We start from the raw sequence: 13,614 nt of genomic DNA, 5'->3' as shown, positions 1-13,614 counted from the left end.
CCTGAGCCAAGACCTGCAGGAAGCGCGGGGCGCCCCCTCCTGGAAGCCTAGTGCACAGCATGCTAGCAGCCAGCCTCCTCGGGGGAAGAGGAGGCAGCGAGCTGCGTGTGGCTGCAATCCCGTCTTGGGCGGAGCCCAGTGCGCCTCCAGGACGGCAGAGCTCCAGCTCTGCTCAGAGGCCCGATGTGGCAGAGTTGCTGGCGTGAGGCTGCTCTGCCCTGGCCGAGCCTGGCCCAGACTTGCCTCGCGTCTAGGCTTCCTGACCAGGAAGGAGCAGGCTGCGCGAGCTTGGGAGACGCTACAGGCGCCTTCCTGGCCTCAGCTCTACTCCTGCCTTGCCTTTGCACCTAGTCCCCAGGCGGTCTTGCAGTGGGTTTAGGGGCCGGTGTGTTGCACACTGCCAAGGGCTCCAGCAGTGAGAGCTCTGTCATAGGGAAGGGAATGGCAATTGCAGGGCTCCACCAGCGGTTGATTGGCCGCCCAAACTCAGCACAGCACGGAGAGCACTAGGCTCCCAGCGCCCCTGGCTGGGGTCGGGAGCCTCAAACACCCGGATGCTGACTACGTGAGCGCCCAGAAGGAGCCTGACAGATGTCATGTCCCGAGTGCTCTCCTCCCCAGCAGAGACGTGTGCAGGAGGTTGGGGCCTGCCCCTGCGTGTCTGGGCTCCCGCCCACAGCCCCAGCTCAGGGGAAGCGGCCCCTGAGCCACGACCTGCAGGAGGCGCGGGGCGTCCCTGCCTTGTAGCCACGTGCACAGTTCACGGGGAAGCGAGCCTTCTTGGAAGAGTCGGGGGAGCCAAGCCGCTTGCAGCTGCAATCCCTGCCTTTGCGGAGCCGGTGCGCCTCCAGTTCGGCAGAGCTCCAGCTCTGCTCAGAGGCCGGATCTTGTCAAGTTCCTTGCGTGAGGCTGCTCTGCCCTGGGCGAGACTTGCCCAGGCTTGCCTCGCTGCTAGCCTTCCTGCCCAGGAAGGAGCAGGCTGTGCGATGCTGGGAGAGGCCACTGGCGCCTTCCTGGCCTCAGCTCCGCTCCTGCCTTGCCTTTGCAGCCAGGCCCCAGGCGTCCTTGGGGACGGCTTTCGGGTCGGTGCCTTGCACCCTGCCAAGCGCTCCAGCAGTGAGGGCTCTATTAGAGGAAGGGGAGGGCAAGTGCAGGGCTCCTCCAGCGGTTGCTTGGCCGCCCAGACTCAGCGCCCCTCGGAGAGCACAAGGCTCCCAGGTCCCCTGGCTGTGGTCTGCAGCCCCACACACCCGGAGGCTGACTCCGTGGGCACCCAGAAGTTGCCTGACAGACGTCATTTCCCTAGCGCTCTCCTCCCCAGCAGAGACGTGTGCAGGTGGTTGGGGCCTGCCCCTGAGTGTCTGGGCTCCCTCCCACAGCCCCAGCTCAGGCGAAGCAGCCCCTGAGCCAAGACTTGCAGGAAGCGCGGGGCGCCCCCTCCTGGAAGCCTAGTGCACAGCATGCGGGCAGCGAGCCTCCTCGGGGGAAGAGGAGGAAGCCCAGCTGCTTGTGGCTGCAATCCCTTTGGCGGAGCCCAGTGTGCTTCCAGTACGGCCGAGCTCCAGCTCTGCTCAGAGGCCCGATGTGGCAGAGTTGCTGGCGTGAGGCTGCTCTGCCCTGGGCGAGCCTGGCCCAGCCTTGCCTCGCGTCTAGGCTTCCTGACCAGGAAGGAGCAGGCTTCGCGAGACTGGGAGACGCTACAGGCGCCTTCCTGGCCTCAGCTCCACTCCTGCCTTGCCTTTGCACATAGTCCCCAGGCGTCCTTGCAGTGGGTTTAGGGGCCGGTGTGTTGCACACTGCCAAGGGCTCCAGCAGTGAGAGCTCTGTCCTAGGGAAGGGAATGGCAACTGCAGGGCTCCTCAAGCGGTTGCTTGGCCGCCCAGACTCAGCACAGCACGCAGAGTACCAGGCTCCCAGGGCCCCTGGCTGGGGTCTGCAGCCCCACACACACAGAGGCTGACTCCGTGAGCGCCCAGAAGGTGCCTGACAGACGTCATTTCCCGAGTGCTCTCCTCCCCAGCAGAGACGTGTGCAGGAGGTTGGGGCCTGCCCCTGCGTGTCTGGGCTCCCGCCCACAGCCCCAGCTCAGGGGAAGCGGCCCCTGAGCCAAGACCTGCAGGAGGCGCGGGGCGTCCCTGCCTGGAAGCCACGTGCACATTTCGCGCGGAAGCGAGCCTCCTTGGAAGAGTCAGGGGAGCCAAGCCGCTTGCAGCTGCAATCCCTGCTTTTGCGGAGCCGAGTGCGCCTCCAGTACGGCAGAGCTCCAGCTCTGCTCAGAGGCTGGATCTTGTCAAGTTCCTTTTGCGAGGCTGCTCTGCCCTCGGCGAGACTTGCCCATGCTTGCCTCGCTGCTAGCCTTCCTGCCCAGGAAGGAGCAGGCTGTGCGATGCTGGGAGAGGCCACTGGCGCCTTCCTGGCCTCAGCTCCGCTCCTGCCTTGCCTTTGCAGCCAGGCCCCAGGCGTCCTTGGGGACGGCTTTGGGGTCGGTGGCTTGCATCCTGCCAAGCAATCCAGCAGTGAGGGCTCTATTAGAGGAAGGGGAGGGCAAGTGCAGGGCTCCTCCAGCGGTTGCTTGGCTGCCCAGACTCAGCGCCGCACCGAGAGCACAAGGCTCCCAGGTCCCCTGGCTGTGGTCTGCAGCCCCACACACACGGAGGCTGACTCCGTGGGCACCCAGAAGTTGCCTGACAGACGTCATTTCCCTAGCGCTCTCCTCCCCAGCAGAGACGTGTGCAGGTGGTTGGGGCCTGCCCCTGCGTGTCTGGGCTCCCGCCCACAGCCCCAGCTCAGGCGAAGCAGCCCCTGAGCCAAGACCTGCAGGAAGCGCGGAGCTCCCGCTCCTGGAAGCCTATTGCACAGCATGCTGGCAGGGAGAGTCCTCGGGGGAAGAGGAGGCAGCCCATCTGCGTGTGGCAGCAATCCCTTGGTCGGAGCCCAGTGCGCCTCCAGGACGGCAGAGCTCCAGCTTTGCTTAGAGGCCGGATCTGGCAGAGTTGCTGGCGTGAGGCTGCTCTGCCCTGGGCGAGCCTTACCCATACTTGCCTAACGTCTAGGATTCCTGACCAGGAAGGAGCAGGCTGCGCGAGACTGGGAGACGCTACAGGCGCCTTCCTGGCCTCAGCTCCACTCCTGCCTTGCCTTTGCACATAGTCCCCAGGCGTCCTTGCAGTGGGTTTAGGGGCCGGTGTGTTGCCCACTGCCAAGGGCTCCAGCAGTGAGAGCTCTGTCATAGGGAAGGGAATGGCAACTGCAGGGCTTCTCCAGCGGTTGCTTGGCCGCCCAGACTCAGGACAGCACGGAGAGCACCAGGCTCCCATGCCCCTGGCTGCGGTCTGCAGCACCACACACCCGGAGGCTGACTCCGTGAGCACCCATAAGGTGCCTGACACACGTCATTTCCCGAGTGCTCTCCTCCCCAGCAGAGACGTGTGCAGGAGGTTGGGGCCTGCAACTGAGTGTCTGGGCTCCCGCCCACAGCCCCAGCTCAGGCGACGCAGCCCCTGAGCCAAGACCTGCAGGAAGCGCGGGGCGCCCCCTCCGGGAAGCCTAGTGAACAGCATGCGGGCAGCGAGCCTCCTCGGGGAAGAGGAGGAAGCCCAGCTGCTTTGGCTGCAATCCCTTTGGCGGAGCCCAGGGCGCCTCCAGTACGGCCTAGCTCCGGCTCTGCTCCGAGGCCCGATGTGGCAGAGTTGCTGGCGTGAGGCTGCTCTGCCCTGGCCGAGCCTGGCCCAGACTTGCCTCGCGTCTAGGCTTCCTGACCAGGAAGGAGTAGGCTGCGCGAGACTGGGAGACGCTACAGGCGCCTTCCTGGCCTCAGCTCCACTCCTGCCTTGCCTTTGCACCTAGTCCCCAGGCGTCCTTGTAGTGGGTTTAGGGGCCGGTGTGTTGCACACTGCCAAGGGCTCCAGCAGTGAGAGCTCTGTCCTAGGGAAGGGAATGGCAACTGCAGGGCTCCTCCAGCGGTTGCTTGGCCGCCCAGACTCAGCACAGCACGGAGTGCACCAGGCTCCCAGGGCCCCTGGCTGGGGTCTGCAGCCCCACACACCCAGAGGCTGACTCCATGAGCGCCCAGAAGGTGCCTGACAGACGTCATTTCCCGAGTGCTCTCCTCCCCAGCAGAGACGTGTGCAGGAGGTTGGGGCCTGCCCCTGCGTGTCTGGGCTCCCGCCCACAGCCCCAGCTCAGGCGAAGCAGCCCCTGAGCCAAGACCTGCAGGAAGCGTGGGGCGCCCCCTCCTGGAAGCCTAGTGCACAGCATGCTAGCAGCCAGCCTCCTCGGGGGAAGAGGAGGCAGCGAGCTGCGTGTGGCTGCAATCCCGTCTTGGGCGGAGCCCAGTGCGCCTCCAGGACGGCCGAGCTCCAGCTCTGCTCTGAGGCCCGATGTGGCAGAGTTGCTGGCGTGAGGCTGCTCTGCCCTGGCCGAGCCTGGCCCAGACTTGCCTCGCGTCTAGGCTTCCTGACCAGGAAGGAGAAGGCTGCGCGAGCCTGGGAGACGCTACAGGCGCCTTCCTGGCCTCAGCTCTACTCCTGCCTTGCCTTTGCACCTAGTCCCCAGGCGGTCTTGCAGTGGGTTTAGGGGCCGGTGTGTTGCACACTGCCAAGGGCTCCAGCAGTGAGAGCTCTGTCATAGGGAAGGGAATGGCAATTGCAGGGCTCCACCAGCGGTTGATTGGCCGCCCAAACTCAGCACAGCACGGAGAGCACTAGGCTCCCAGCGCCCCTGGCTGGGGTCGGGAGCCTCAAACACCCGGATGCTGACTACGTGAGCGCCCAGAAGGAGCCTGACAGATGTCATTTCCCGAGTGCTCTCCTCCCCAGCAGAGACGTGTGCAGGAGGTTGGGGCCTGCCCCTGCGTGTCTGGGCTCCCGCCCACAGCCCCAGCTCAGGGGAAGCGGCCCCTGAGCCACGACCTGCAGGAGGCGCGGGGCGTCCCTGCCTTGTAGCCACGTGCACAGTTCACGGGGAAGCGAGCCTTCTTGGAAGAGTCGGGGGAGCCAAGCCGCTTGCAGCTGCAATCCCTGCCTTTGCGGAGCCGGTGCGCCTCCAGTTCGGCAGAGCTCCAGCTCTGCTCAGAGGCCGGATCTTGTCAAGTTCCTTGCGTGAGGCTGCTCTGCCCTGGGCGAGACTTGCCCAGGCTTGCCTCGCTGCTAGCCTTCCTGCCCAGGAAGGAGCAGGCTGTGCGATGCTGGGAGAGGCCACTGGCGCCTTCCTGGCCTCAGCTCCGCTCCTGCCTTGCCTTTGCAGCCAGGCCCCAGGCGTCCTTGGGGACGGCTTTCGGGTCGGTGCCTTGCACCCTGCCAAGCGCTCCAGCAGTGAGGGCTCTATTAGAGGAAGGGGAGGGCAAGTGCAGGGCTCCTCCAGCGGTTGCTTGGCCGCCCAGACTCAGCGCCCCTCGGAGAGCACAAGGCTCCCAGGTCCCCTGGCTGTGGTCTGCAGCCCCACACACCCGGAGGCTGACTCCGTGGGCACCCAGAAGTTGCCTGACAGACGTCATTTCCCTAGCGCTCTCCTCCCCAGCAGAGACGTGTGCAGGTGGTTGGGGCCTGCCCCTGAGTGTCTGGGCTCCCTCCCACAGCCCCAGCTCAGGCGAAGCAGCCCCTGAGCCAAGACTTGCAGGAAGCGCGGGGCGCCCCCTCCTGGAAGCCTAGTGCACAGCATGCGGGCAGCGAGCCTCCTCGGGGGAAGAGGAGGAAGCCCAGCTGCTTGTGGCTGCAATCCCTTTGGCGGAGCCCAGGGCGCCTCCAGTACGGCCGAGCTCCAGCTCTGCTCAGAGGCCCGATGTGGCAGAGTTGCTGGCGTGAGGCTGCTCTGCCCTGGGCGAGCCTGGCCCAGACTTGCCTCGCGTCTAGGCTTCCTGACCAGGAAGGAGCAGGCTTCGCGAGACTGGGAGACGCTACAGGCGCCTTCCTGGCCTCAGCTCCACTCCTGCCTTGCCTTTGCACATAGTCCCCAGGCGTCCTTGTAGTGGGTTTAGGGGCCGGTGTGTTGCACACTGCCAAGGGCTCCAGCAGTGAGAGCTCTGTCCTAGGGAAGGGAATGGCAACTGCAGGGCTCCTCCAGCGGTTGCTTGGCCGCCCAGACTCAGCACAGCACGGAGTGCACCAGGCTCCCAGGGCCCCTGGCTGGGGTCTGCAGCCCCACACACCCAGAGGCTGACTCCATGAGCGCCCAGAAGGTGCCTGACAGACGTCATTTCCCGAGTGCTCTCCTCCCCAGCAGAGACGTGTGCAGGAGGTTGGGGCCTGCCCCTGCGTGTCTGGGCTCCCGCCCACAGCCCCAGCTCAGGCGAAGCAGCCCCTGAGCCAAGACCTGCAGGAAGCGTGGGGCGCCCCCTCCTGGAAGCCTAGTGCACAGCATGCTAGCAGCCAGCCTCCTCGGGGGAAGAGGAGGCAGCGAGCTGCGTGTGGCTGCAATCCCGTCTTGGGCGGAGCCCAGTGCGCCTCCAGGACGGCCGAGCTCCAGCTCTGCTCTGAGGCCCGATGTGGCAGAGTTGCTGGCGTGAGGCTGCTCTGCCCTGGCCGAGCCTGGCCCAGACTTGCCTCGCGTCTAGGCTTCCTGACCAGGAAGGAGAAGGCTGCGCGAGCCTGGGAGACGCTACAGGCGCCTTCCTGGCCTCAGCTCTACTCCTGCCTTGCCTTTGCACCTAGTCCCCAGGCGGTCTTGCAGTGGGTTTAGGGGCCGGTGTGTTGCACACTGCCAAGGGCTCCAGCAGTGAGAGCTCTGTCATAGGGAAGGGAATGGCAATTGCAGGGCTCCACCAGCGGTTGATTGGCCGCCCAAACTCAGCACAGCACGGAGAGCACTAGGCTCCCAGCGCCCCTGGCTGGGGTCGGGAGCCTCAAACACCCGGATGCTGACTACGTGAGCGCCCAGAAGGAGCCTGACAGATGTCATTTCCCGAGTGCTCTCCTCCCCAGCAGAGACGTGTGCAGGAGGTTGGGGCCTGCCCCTGCGTGTCTGGGCTCCCGCCCACAGCCCCAGCTCAGGGGAAGCGGCCCCTTAGCCACGACCTGCAGGAAGCGCGGGGCGCCCCCTCCTGGAAGCCTAGTGCACAGCATGCTAGCAGCCAGCCTCCTCGGGGGAAGAGGAGGCAGCGAGCTGCGTGTGGCTGCAATCCCGTCTTGGGCGGAGCCCAGTGCGCCTCCAGGACGGCCGAGCTCCAGCTCTGCTCCGAGGCCCGATGTGGCAGAGTTGCTGGCGCGAGGCTACTCTGCCCTCGGCGAGACTTGCCCATGCTTGCCTCGCTGCTAGACTTCCTGCCCAGGAAGGAGCAGGCTGTGCAATGCTGGGAGAGGCCACTGGCGCTTTCCTGGCCTCAGCTCCGCTCCTGCCTTGCCTTTGCAGCCAGGCCCCAGGCGTCCTTGGGGACGGCTTTGGGGTCGGTGGCTTGCACCCTGCCAAGCGCTCCAGCAGTGAGGGCTCTATTAGAGGAAGGGGAGGTCAAGTGCAGGGCTCCTCCAGCGGTTGCTTGGCCGCCCAGACTCAGCGCCGCACCGAGAGCACAAGGCTCCCAGGTCCCCTGGCTGTGGTTTGCAGCCCCACACACCCGGAGGCTGACTCCGTGGGCACCCAGAAGTTGCCTAACCAACGTCATTTCCCTAGTGCTCTCCTCCCCAGCAGAGACGTGTGCAGGTGGTTTGGGCCTGCCTCTGCGTGTCTGGGCTCCCGCCCACAGCCCCAGCTCAGACGAAGCCGCCCCTGATTCAAGACCTGCAGGAAGCACGGGGCGCCCCCGCCTGGAAGCGTAGTGCACAGCATGCGGGCAGCTAGCCTCCTCGGGGGAATAGGAGGCAGCCCAGCTTCTTGGGGCTGAAGTCACCTCTTGGGCGTTGCCCATGGCGCCTCCAGTACGGCAGAGCTCCTGCTCTGCTCAGAGGCCCGATGTGGCAGAGTTGCTGGCATGAGGCTGCTCTGCCCTGTGCGAGCCTGGCCCAGACTTGCCTCAGGTCTAGGCTTCCTGACCAGGAAGGAGCAGGCTGCGCGAGACTGGGAGATGCTACAGGCGCCTCCCTGGCCTCAGCTCCACTCCTGCCTTGCCTTTGCACCTAGTCCCCAGGCGTCCTTGCAGTGGGTTTAGGGGCCGGTGTGTTGCACACTGCCAAGGGCTCCAGCAGTGAGAGCTCTGTCCTAGGGAAGGGAATGGCAACTGCAGGGCTCCTCCAGCGGTTGCTTGGCCGCCCAGACTCAGCACAGCACGGAGTGCACCAGGCTCCCAGGGCCCCTCGCTGGGGTCTGCAGCCCCACACACCCAGAGGCTGACTCCGTGAGCGCCCAGAAGGTGCCTGACAGACGTCATTTCCCGAGTGCTCTCCTCCCCAGCAGAGACGTGTGCAGGAGGTTGGGGCCTGCCCCTGCGTGTCTGGGCTCCCGCCCACAGCCCCAGCTCAGGCGAAGCAGCCCCTGAGCCAAGACCTGCAGGAAGCGCGGGGCGCCCCCTCCTGGAAGCCTAGTGCACAGCATGCTAGCAGCCAGCCTCCTCGGGGGAAGAGGAGGCAGCGAGCTGCGTGTGGCTGCAATCCCGTCTTGGGCGGAGCCCAGTGCGCCTCCAGGATGGCAGAGCTCCAGCTCTGCTCAGAGGCCCGATGTGGCAGAGTTGCTGGCGTGAGGCTGCTCTGCCCTTGGCGAGCCTGGCCCAGACTTGCCTCGCTGCTAGCATTCCTGCCCAGGAAGGAGCAGGCTGTGCGATGCTGGGAGAGGCCACTGGCGCCTTCCTGGACTCAGCTCCACTCCTGCCTTGCCTTTGCAGCCAGGCCCCAGGCGTCCTTGAGTACGGCTTTGGGGTCGGTGCCTTGCACCCTGCCAAGCACTCCAGCAGTGAGGGCTCTATTAGAGGAAGGGGAGGTCAAGTGCAGGGCTCCTCCAGCGGTTGCTTGGCTGCCCAGACTCAGCGCCGAACCGAGAGCACAAGGCTCCCAGATCCCCTGGCTGTGGTTTGCAGCCCCACACACCCGGAGGCTGACTCCGTGGGCACTCAGAAGTTGCCTGACCAACGTCATTTCCCTAGCGCTCACCTCCCCAGCAGAAACGTGTGCAGGTGGTTTGGGCCTACCCCTGCGTGTCTGGGCTCCCGCCCACAGCCCCAGCTCAGGCGAAGCCGCCCCTGATTCAAGACCTGCAGGAAGCACGGGGCGCCCCCGCCTGGAAGCGTAGTGCACAGCATGTGGGCAGCTAGCCTCCTCGGGGGAATAGGAGGCAGCCCAGCTTCTTGTGGCTGCACTCACTTCTTGGGCGGTTCCCAGGGAGCCTCCAGTACGGCAGAGCTCCTGCTCTGCTCAGAGGCCCGATGTGGCAGAGTTGCTGGCGTGAGGCTGCTCTGCCCTGGCCGAGCACGGCCCAGACTTGCCTCGCGTCTAGGCTTCCTGACCAGGAAGGAGCAGGCTGCGCGAGACTGGGAGACGCTACAGGCGCCTTCCTGGCCTCAGCTCCACTCCTGCCTTGCCTTTGCACATAGTCCCCAGGCGTCCTTGCAGTGGGTTATGGGTCGGTGTGTTGCACACTGCCAAGGGCTCCAGCAGTGAGAGCTCAGTCCTAGGGAAGGGAATGGCAACTGCAGGGCTCCTCCAGCGGTTGCTTGGCCGCCCAGACTCAGCACAGCACTCAGAGCACCAGGCGCCCAGGGCCCCTGCCTGGGGTCTGCAGCCCCACACACCCAGAGGATGACTCCGTGTGCGCGCAGAAGGTCCCTGACAGACGTCATTTCCCGAGTGCTCTCCTCCCCAGCAGAGACGTGTGCAGGAGGTTGGGGCCTGCCCCTGCGTGTCTGGGCTCCCGCCCACAGCCCCAGCTCAGGGGAAGCGGCCCCTGAGCCAAGACCTGCAGGAGGCGTGGGGCGTCCCTGCCTGGAAGACACGTGCACAGTTCGCAGGGAAGCGAGCCTCCTTGGTAGAGTTGGGGGATCCAAGCCGCTTGCAGCTGCAATCCCTGCTTTTGCGGAGCCGAGTGCGCCTCCAGTACGGCAGAGCTCCAGCTCTGCTCAGAGGCCGGATCTTGTCAAGTTCCTTTTGCGAGGCTGCTCTGCCCTGGGTGAGACTTGTCCAGGCTTGCCTCGCTGCTAGCCTTCCTGCCCATGAAGGAGCAGGCTGTGCGATGCTGGGAGAGGCCACTGGCGCCTTCCTGGCCTCAGCTCCGCTCCTGCCTTGCCTTTGCAGCCAGGCCCCAGGCGTCCTTGGGGACGGCTTTGGGGTCGGTGCCTTCACCCTGCCAAGCGCTCCAGCAGTGAGGGCTCTATTAGAGGAAGGGGAGGGCAAGTGCAGGGCTCCTCCCGCGCTTGCTTGGCCGGCCAGACTCAGCGCCGCACGGAGAGCACAAGGCTCCCAGGTCCCCTGGCTGTGTTCTGCAGCCCCACACACCCGGAGGCTGACTCCGTGGGCACCCAGAAGTTGCCTGACAGACGTCATTTTCCTAGCGCTCTCCTCCCCAGCAGAGACGTGTGTAGGTGGTTGGGGCCTGCCCCTGCGTGTCTGGGCTCCCGCCCACAGCCCCAGCTCAGGCGAAGCAGCCCCTGAGCCAAGACCTGCAGGAAGCGCGGAGCGCCCCCTCCTGGAAGCCTAGTGCACAGCATGCTGGCAGGGAGAGTCCTCGGGGGAAGAGGAGTCAGCCCATCTGCGTGTGGCAGCAATCCCTTGGGCGGAGCCCAGTGCGCCTCCAGTACGGCAGAGCTCCAGCTTTGCTTAGAGGCCGGATCTGGCAGAGTTGCTGGCGTGAGGCTGCGCTGCCCTGGGAGAGCCTTACCCATACTTGCCTAACGTCTAGGATTCCTGACGAGGAAGGAGCAGGCTGCGCGAGACTGGGAGACGCTACAGGCGCCTTCCTTGCCTCAGGTCCACTCCTGCCTTGCCTTTGCACATAGTCCCCAGGCGTCCTTGCAGTGGGTTTAGGGGCCGGTGTGTTGCACACTGCCAAGGGCTCCAGCAGTGAGAGCTCTGTCATAGGGAAGGGAATGGCAACTGCAGGGCTTCTCCAGCGGTTGCTTGGCCGCCCAGATTCAGCACAGCACGGAGAGCACCAGGCTCCCATGCCCCTGGCTGGGGTCTGCAGGACCACACACCCGGAGGCTGACTCCGTGAGCACCCAGAAGGTGCCTGACAGACGTCATTTCCCGAGTGCTCTCCTCCCCAGCAGAGACGTGTGCAGGAGGTTGGTGCCTGCCCCTGCGTGTCTGGGCCCCCGCACACAGCCCCAGCTCATGCGACGCAGCCCCTGAGCCAAGACCTGCAGGAAGCGAGGGGCGCCCCCTCCGGGAAGCCTAGTGAACAGCATGCGGGCAGCGAGCCTCCTCGGGGAAGAGGAGGAAGCCCAGCTGCTTGTGGCTGCAATCCCTTTGGCGGAGCCCAGGGTGCCTCCAGTACGGCAGAGCTCCAGCTCTTCTCCGAGGCCCGATGTGGCAGAGTTGCTGGCGTGAGGCTGCTCTGCCCTGGGCGAGCCTGGCCCAGACTTGCCTCAGGTCTAGGCTTCCTGACCAGGAAGGAGCAGGCTGCGCGAGACTGGGAGATGCTACAGGCGCCTCCCTGGACTCAGCTCCACTCCTGCCTTGCCTTTGCACCTAGTCCCCAGGCGTCCTTGCAGTGGGTTTAGGGGCCGGTGTGTTGCACACTGCCAAGGGCTCCGGCAGTGAGAGCTCTGTCCTAGGGAAGGGAATGGCAACTGCAGGGCTCCTCCAGCGGTTGCTTGGCCGCCCAGACTCAGCACAGCACGGAGTGCACCAGGCTCCCAGGTCCCCTGGCTGGGGTCTGCAGCCCCACACACCCAGAGGCTGAATCCGTGAGCGCCCAGAAGGTGCCTGACAGGTGTCATTTCCCGAGTGCTCTCCTCCCCAGCAGAGACGTGTGCAGGAGGTTGGGGCCTGCCCCTGCGTGTCTGGGCTCCCGCCCACAGCCCCAGCTCATGAGACACAGCCCCTGAGCCAAGACCTGCAGGAAGCACGGGGCGCCCCCTCCGGGAAGCCTAGTGAACAGCATGCGGGCAGCGAGCCTCCTCGGGGAAGAGGAGGAAGCCCAGCTGCTTGTGGCTGCAATCCCTTTGGCGGAGCCCAGGGCGCCTGCAGTACGGCAGAGCTCCAGCTCTGCTCAGAGGCCCGATGTGGCAGAGTTGCTGGCGTGAGGCTGCTCTGCCCTGGGCGAGCCTGGCCCAGACTTGCCTCACGTCTAGGCTTCCTGACCAGGAAGGAGCAGGCTGTGCGAGACTGGGAGACGCTACAGGCGCCTTCCTGGCCTCATCTCCACTCCTGCCTTGCCTTTGCACATACTTCCCAGGCATACTTGCAGTGGGTTTAGGGGCCGGTGTGTTGCACACTGCCAAGGGCTCCAGCAGTAAGAGCTCTGTCATAGGAAAGGGAATGGCAACTGCAGGGCTCCTCCAGCGGTTGCTTGGCCGCCCAGGCTCAGCACAGCACGAAGAGCACCAGGCTCCCAGGGCCCCTGGCTGTTGTCTGCAGCCCCACACACCTGGAGGCTGACTCCGTGAGCGCCCAGAAGGTGCCTGACAGACGTCATTTCCCGAGTGCTCTCCTCCTCAGCAGAGACGTGTGGAGGAGGTTGGGGCCTGCCCCTGCGTGTCTGGGCTCCCGCCCACAGCCCCAGCTCAAGGGAAGCGGCCCCTGAGCCAAGACCTGCAGGAGACGCGGGGCGTCCCTGCCTGGAAGCCACGTGCACAGTTCGCGGGGAAGCGAGCCTCCTTGGAAGAGTCGGGGGAGCCAAGCCGCTTGCAGCTGCAATCCCTGCTTTTGCGGAGCCGAGTGCGCCTCCAGTACGGCATTGCTCCAGCTCTGCTCAGAGGCTGGATCTTGTCAAGTTCTTTTGCGAGGCTGCTCTGCCCTCGGCGAGACTTGCCCATGCTTGCCTCGCTGCTAGCCTTCCTGCCCAGGAAGGAGCAGGCTGTGCAATGCTGGGAGAGGCCACTGGCGCCTTCCTGGCCTCAGCTCCGCTCCTGCCTTGCCTTTGCAGCCAGGCCCCAGGCGTCCTTGGGGACGGCTTTGGGGTCGTTGCCTTGCACCCTGCCAAGCGCTCCAGCAGTGAGGGCTCTATTAGAGGAAGGGGAGGGCAAGTGCAGGGCTCCTCCAGCGGTTGCTTGGCCGCCAGACTCAGCACAGCACGGAGAGCACCAGGCTCCCAGGGCCCCTGGCTGGGGTCGGCAGCCCCACACACCCGGAGGCTGACTCCGTGAGCGCCCAGAAGGTGCCTGACAGACGTCATTTCCCGAGTGCTCTCCTCCCCAGCAGAGACGTGTGCAGGAGGTTGGGGCCTGCCCCTGCGTGTCTGGGCTCCCGCCCACAGCCCCAGCTCAGGGGAAGCGGCCCCTGAGCCAAGACCTGCAGGAGGTGCGGGGCGTCCTTGCCTGGAAGCCATGTGCACGGTTCGCGTGGAAGCAAGCCTCCTTGGATGAGTCGGGGGAGCTAAGCCGCTTGCAGCTGCAATCCCTGCTTTTGTGGAGCCGAGTGCGCCTCCAGTACGGCAGAGCTCCAGCTCTGCTCAGAGGCCAGATCTAGTCAAGTTCCTTGCGCGAGGCTGCTCTGCCCTGGGCGAGACTTGCCCAGGCTTGCCTCGCTGCTAGCCTTCCTGCCCATGAAGGAGCAGGCTGTGCGATGCTGGGAGAGGCCACTGGCGCCTTCCTGGCCTC

Source organism: Budorcas taxicolor, chromosome 2, assembly GCF_023091745.1.
Source record: "Budorcas taxicolor isolate Tak-1 chromosome 2, Takin1.1, whole genome shotgun sequence".
Taxonomy (NCBI): Eukaryota; Metazoa; Chordata; class Mammalia; order Artiodactyla; family Bovidae; genus Budorcas; species Budorcas taxicolor.
The sequence above is the reverse complement of the archived record's forward strand: the minus strand, read 5'-3'. Positions refer to the sequence as shown.